This window comes from Mus caroli, unplaced genomic scaffold (genome assembly GCF_978045245.1).
Source record: "Mus caroli unplaced genomic scaffold, Mus_caroli_1 scaffold_1, whole genome shotgun sequence".
In the NCBI taxonomy this organism is placed as follows: Eukaryota; Metazoa; Chordata; class Mammalia; order Rodentia; family Muridae; genus Mus; species Mus caroli.
The window spans coordinates 154,076,840-154,083,883 of record NW_028227256.1 but is presented as its reverse complement, the minus strand read 5'-3'; positions in this window follow the sequence as shown (position 1 = coordinate 154,083,883).

Here is a 7,044-nt window from a genome sequence, read left to right as displayed (position 1 = left end):
AGTTGTTTTGACAGTAACGAGGGGGAAGCAGAGAAGGGAAGAGATGAGGATTTTTATCTGGCTGAGATGGAATAAGTCATTCTCTTTGAAGGTGAAGAGATGGTGTAAGTGACCTCCTGTTGTTCCTTTTAGCCCCAGGAGTCTAGCATTCAATATTCCTTTGATTAAAAAACCTTATAAATTATTAAGAGACTGTTTCAAACAGTTGGCAAAGTGCTACATAGATGTTACCAGTAGCACTGTCTATTCATTTTAAATTAATAAATTAGTACTCACTTTCCTTTCAATGGTAATAATGAAAGAGCTGACTAACCAATCCATTTTACATGTAACCTATCATCAAGTGCAGTGTAATAGGCTCAGGCCTGAACTGGAAATTATGGGAAGTGGGGTTGTTTCAGTAACCTGTTGTTACGTAACAAACTATCCCTGAAAAAAATGGCTTAAACAATAATTCACTGGGAATGGTACCACTCATATAATTCCAGCACTTGGGAGGTAGATATAGGAGAATCGGGAGTCGTCCTCAACATTCCAGAGAGTTCAAAGCCAGCCTAAAGTACACAAAACCTTAGCTGGGCTGTGGTGGCACACACCTTTAATTCCAGCACTTGGGAGGCAGAGGCAGGCAGATTTCTGAGTTTGAGGCCAGCCTGGTCTACAGAGTGAGTTCCAAGACAGCTAGGGCTATACAGAGAAACCCTGCCTCTTCCTGCTTTTAAACTAACAAACAAACAAACAAACAAACAAACAAACACCACTCACTTAGTGCTTTGTGTCACACATCTGCTAGACAACTCTGGTAGTCTAACCTCTGGACAGTTTTACTGAAGGGTCAGCTGAGCAGGAAGGGACATGATGTCCCCATTCACGTCTGACAACCAGTGCCGCTGTCAGTTGGAGACTGTGGGTCCTCCTCTGTGAGGCTTCTTGCTATGACCTGAAGCACGCCCCTCCCTCTACTCATATATTGAAATCCTGACAGCACAGTCCCCGTGCTGGCTTAGAAGTCACAGTATAAGCCGGGCGTGGTGGCGCACGCCTTTAATCCCAGCACTTGGGAGGCAGAGGCAGGTGGATTTCTGAGTTCGAGGCCAGCCTGGTCTACAGAGTGAGTTCCAGGACAGCCAGGGCTATACAGAGAAACCCTGTCTCAAAAAAAAAAAAAAAAAAAAAAAAAAAAAGAAGTCACAGAATAGCCTAGAGTGGCCTAGGATTGACACTTACCCTTTTGCCACAGTCTTCCTGGTGCTAAATGCTCTGCCCTGAACAGCTTGCTTCTGGAAATCTGACTGCAGTGACTTGGGAACAAAGAATGACTGACATTGAAGAAATGATAGATAGATACACATGCAGAGAAGCTGGGACTGGGGAGCTCGGTTTGCTTTGATGGATGACGCCTGGAAACTCAGAATTTATGTTGTACAGTACAAGAGGAGCAGCTAGCCAGTCTCAGTAGGAAGTCTCCCCCGTCGGGGATTGGTCTCAGTTTGTGGATATCCGGGAGGAAGAGGAAGCTGCAGCTGCTAGGTGTTTTTTACATAGTAGTCAACTGTACAGAGGAAGGATTTGGCAGCCCCCTCCCCTACCCCCAGCCTCACTAAGGGAGCTTCTGCCATTTCTGTGGGTCTGAGGCACGGAAGTCCTTGACATGTCTGTGTCCCTGTCAATAATACACATTCACTTAGGATTTTATTCAGTCCCCATAGCTGGGATTACAGGCATGTACCCATTACGTCTTGGTAAATCTAGTAAGTCTGACTGTCTCTTGCCGTTACCAGCATCACTTGTAAAACTCAAGGTGCTAGACAGCTGACTCTCACATTGGTATCAAGGTGCAGAATTCATAGACGTCTCAGAAACAAACACACATACACTTAACATTTGTCTGGATAGGCGGCCCAGTGGTTCAGAGCACAGGTTACTCTTTCAGAGGACTCAAGTTTGGTTCCCAGCACTAATCTGGTATCTCACAATTATCCATAACTCCAGTTTAGGGGATCTAACATTCTTATGACCTCAGGGGATGAAGCACATATACATACATGCAGGCAAAGCTGTCATATACATAACGTAAATATAAATACATCTTTTTTTTTTTTAAAGGCTGAAGGCAGCACCATTTTTAGTGTCAGTTGGGCCCAACATACATGAACACCCTACATTCTGTCATGGATGCTTGCTGCCCTCCCTCGGTTGTCTCAGGCTGATGTCTCCACCTCAATTAGCAGTCCCTCACTGTTGCATCCCTGTGAGGCATGTAATTTAAGGACAACTTGTAACAATCTCTTTGACTTTGCTGGTGGATTAACCATTATGCCTGGGTGAGTATATTGCTAGCTTAATGTTTAATGTTGTGGCCACCTGTGTTATGCTAACGATAGCTTCTATCAAAACAGCACACTGTACAACTTGTGGGAAAGAATTTGGCGTCGGAGGGCAAAGGCAGTGACTTCAAGAATGACTCTCATCTCGGGCATCATGGTTAAGGCAGAAGAATCACCACACTTAGATACAAAGTAACTTGAGCTATAGATGGAAACTCTTGTCAAAAATAAATAAATAAATACTGTAAACTTGAAAAGCCCAGAGCTCAGAGGTTATAAGGCCTAGAGGAGAACCCACTATTGTTCCACCTAACAGGATGTTGTCAAACTGCCTCCTTAAATGTTGTGTTTATTATCCATAGGTTAGTGCTGTTCTCAATCTTGGCCAGAGAAGTTTCTACAGTGGTGAGCAGTTAGTGCAGAGACTCATAACTAATCAAGGTCTTTTGAATAAATGATGAGTCCTCAACTTTAAATGGGACCTCTATACCAACCCTGCCTCCCTAGCTTCAAGGCACAAGGAATGTCACAGAAAAAGGAGGTGAAGAAGGTTTCCACCTTCTTGATTTGAAGAGCCAGAGGAAGGGTAGGAGTGCTGTGAAGTCACAGGAGTGTCTCCTCTAGAAGATGTGGCCATTGTACTCATGAATGCAGGACAGCAAGATCAGTGTTCCAGCCAGTGGGCACACTAACTGGACACAGTGAGTTACAGAACAAAAGGAGACGGCGTGGAAAGGAGAAAGGGAGCAGGGGTTGGCTAGGTATCCCCTGAGAATGAGGGGGATGTGGGAGGTAGATATATATGATCAGGATACATTGTAAACATGTATGAAATTGCCAAAGAATAAGTAAAAGATTAAAACTAGACTGGCTCTCAAAAGTTCAGGATGGGAAAGACAAGTATTAAAAAAAGATCTCAGGCTGGAGGGATGGCTCAGTAGTTAAGAGCATTGACCGGTCTTCCAGACCTCCTGAGTTCAATTCCCAGCAACCACATGGTGGCTCATATCCATCTGTAATGGAATCTGATGCCCTCTTCTGGTGTATCTGAGGACAGCTACCACGTACTCATATACATAAAATAAATAAATATGTATTTTTAAAATCTCAAAAAGAAAAGAAAAGAGACTCAGTTCAGTCTCTTTTGTGGACAGGGTGTCAGGTTGCTGGGATTACGGTCATCTGTTTTATGCAGTGCTGGTGAGGAACCAGGGCTTCCTCCTGCCTTCTAGGCAAACCTTCTATTAACCTCGATATATCTCCAGCCTCAAATTACACACTCTCCTCTCTCCCATGACTCCAAAGCCCAGATTAAAACAGATGCTGCCGGATGTAGCATAAAAGGACATGCGCTCATGTGCGTTAGCACCCGTGCTCCATGACTAATCTGTGAGATCATAGCTCCCACTTGAGTTTTGTTAGCAAACAGAAAGGGAAATTTTAGACAGATGTGGCGATGCATACCTTTAATCCTGTCACTGGGGAAGCAGAGGCAGGCAGATCTCTGTGAGTTTAAGGCCAGCCTGGTCTACACAGTGAGTTTCAGGCCAGCCAAGGCCTGACATCTTGTCAGAAAGAAAGAAAGAAAGAAAGAAAGAAAGAAAGAAAGAAAGAAAGAAAGAAAGAAGAGAAGAGAAGAGAAGAGAAGAGAAGAGAAGAGAAGAGAAGAGAAGAGAAGAGAAGAGAAGAAAAACAGAAACTTCGCTGACAGATGGATTGTTCCCTAAAAGTGCAGAGCTGAAAGTGACAAGTCCTAATGACAACCATGTTTTCTGTGGTCTGCCAAGCAGTGCCTCTAATCCCAGGAACAATTGCAAAATGTTCTTCCTTGCTTTTAAAGACGCTGAGAGGAAAAAAAAAAGTTTAAATAGGTTTCATGATTTGGTGAGGTGAAGAACATGTAAGATAAGATTATATTTTGCCCAAAGACTAGACTTTATTCTACCTGCATACTCAACGGACAGTATAAATCCAAAGTTAGCTAATTCCATTGTCTGTAAACTACTTTGAGGTTGCAACAGGGTCTCCTGTAGCTCATGCTGGCCTCAAAACTACCTACATGGCCAAAGATGGCCCTGAACTCTTCATCCCTCACTCATCCTGGGTGCTGGGATTACAGGGCTGCATCAGCACACCCTGCTTCTGTAACTTCTTACCCCAAATGAAAACTTCCTACCCACTAAATGCCTTGCACTGTCCACCTTGTACATAACCCTTTACATAACACTGTACATAAGACACAGTGTGTGTGACACGGTTTTGCTATACAGCCCCTGGCTAGCCTTGAACTGTAGCCATCCTCCTGCTACCACCTCTTAAGGGCTGGGATTACAAGTAAATTGCTACCAAACCCAGCTCAACAGCAATTTTTTCTTTTTGTGTTTGGCAGAATCTTGAAAGTTGTTTTCTGACAGGATACCAACCCCAACCCATCCCCCAGTAAATAAATTCATGTAATTTAAAATCCTTTTAAAGTTAAAAAGAAGAGGGCTAGTGATGTAGCTTGATGGGAAAGCCCTGGCCCAGCATGCAAGGCCCTAGGTCTCATCCCGAATACCACCAAACATAAACACAGCAGCAACAACAAACCCTGAAGTCTTGGTTGGAATAAAGTCTTGTCATAATAAAAGGGGCTTGCTGTGACTGTGCACGAGCCTTCAGGTGCGAGGAGGCCATCATTAGGCTGGTGGATGCTTTCTGGGAGGACACTTGGAGCTGGTCTAGGTAGCTAGAGTAAAATCCATCTGAGAACTTAACTCCAGTGCTGGTGAGCTTACTGAAGAGCCTTTCCAAGTATAAGGAAGGGAGACCCATGGTCTCTAGCTCTCCACAAACAGGTTCATACAGGCTCGAGAATCTGGGCACTGAGAAAGCCCCTTGCTGAGATAAATATGGCAAAATCTTTGCAGACTGCAATGGTGTCTATATGAAGGTTGTTGTTCTAGCTAAGGTAATAAAATAGGGGAAAAAATAGGTGGTCTAATTGTTGGGGAAATATTTACCTTCAGGCATGACTACATGTAGAAAATATAAGATAGTTAGCTGGTTTTAGAAACAGTACCACAACTTGAAATACTAGATACAAGTAAAGACACATCCTCTTGATATAACTGCATTGTAAAAGCAATACTGAGCTACAGACAGGACTGTAGATGGCTCAGCAAGTTTTACCACCAAACCTGATAACCTACTTGATTCTCAGAGCCCACATAATAGAAGGGGAGAACCGATTCCTACGATCTGTCCTAGGATCTCTACACAGACTCTACATAAATGCACACAAAATAATAGTAACTAAAATTAAAGGTTTAAAATTAGTTCAGGGGCTGGAGAGATGGCTCTGAGGGTAAGAGCACTGGCTGCTTGCTCTTCCAGAGGTCCTGAGTTCTGTAGCCCAGCAACCTACATGGTGGCTCACACCCATCTGTAATGAGATCCGATACCCTCTTTTGATGTGTCTAAAAGTAGTTCAATAAGTAGAGAGTACTTTTGGGTTTTTTTTGTTTTTTTTTTAATTTTTAATATTTTTATTACATATTTTCCTCAGTTACATTTCCAATGTTATCCCAAAAGTCCCCCATAGCGCCCCCCACTTCCCTACCCACCCATTCCCATTCTTTTGGCCCTGGCATTCCCCTATATTGGGGCATATAAAGTTTGCAAGTCCAATGGGCCTCTCTTTCCATTGATGGCCGACTAGGCCATCTTTCGATACATATGCAGCTAGAGACAAGAGCTCCGGGGTTCTGGTTAGTACATCATGTTGTTCCGACAATAGGGTTGCAGATCCCTTTAGCTCCTTGGGTACTTTCTCTAGCTTCGGCATAGGGAGCCCTGTGATACATCCAATAGCTGACTGTGAACATCCACTCCTGTGTTTGCTAGGCCCCGGCATCGTCTCACAAGAGACAGCTATATTTGGGTCCTTTCAGCAAAACTTGCTAGTGTATGCAATGGTGTCAGCGTTTAGAAGCTGCTTATGGGAAGGATCCCTGGATACGGCAGTCTCTAAATGGTCCATCCTTTCATCACAGCTACGAACTTTGTCTCTGTAACTCCTTCCCTGGGTGTTTTGTTCCCAATTCTAAGAAGGTGCACAGTGTCCACACTTTGGTCTTCATTCTTCTTGAGTTTCCTGCGTTTAGTAAATTGTATCTTATATCTTGGGTATCCTAAGTTTTGGGCTAATATCCACTTATCAGTGAATACATATTGTGTGAGTTCTTTTGTGATTGTGTTACTTCACTCAAGATGATGCCCTCCAGGTCCATCCATTTGGCTATGAATTTCATAAATTCATTCTTTTTAATAGCTGAGTAGTACTCCATTGTGTAAATGTACCATAATTTCTGTATCCATTCCTCTGTTGAGGGACATCTGGGTTCTTTCCAGCTTCTGGCTATTATAAATAGGGCTGCTATGAACATAGTGGAGCATGTGTCCTTTTTACCGGTTGGGACATCTTCTGGATATATGCCCAGGAGAGGTATTGCTGGATCCTCCGGTAGTACTATGTCCAATTTTCTGAGGAACCGCCAGACTGATTTCCAGAGTGGTTGTACAAGCTTGCAATCCCACCAACAATGGAGGAGTGTTCCTCTTTCTCCACATCCTCGCCAGCATCTGCTGTCACCTGAATTTTTGATCTTAGCCATTCTGACTGGTGTGAGGTGGAATCTCAGGGTTGTTTTGATTTGCATTTCCCTGATGATTAAGG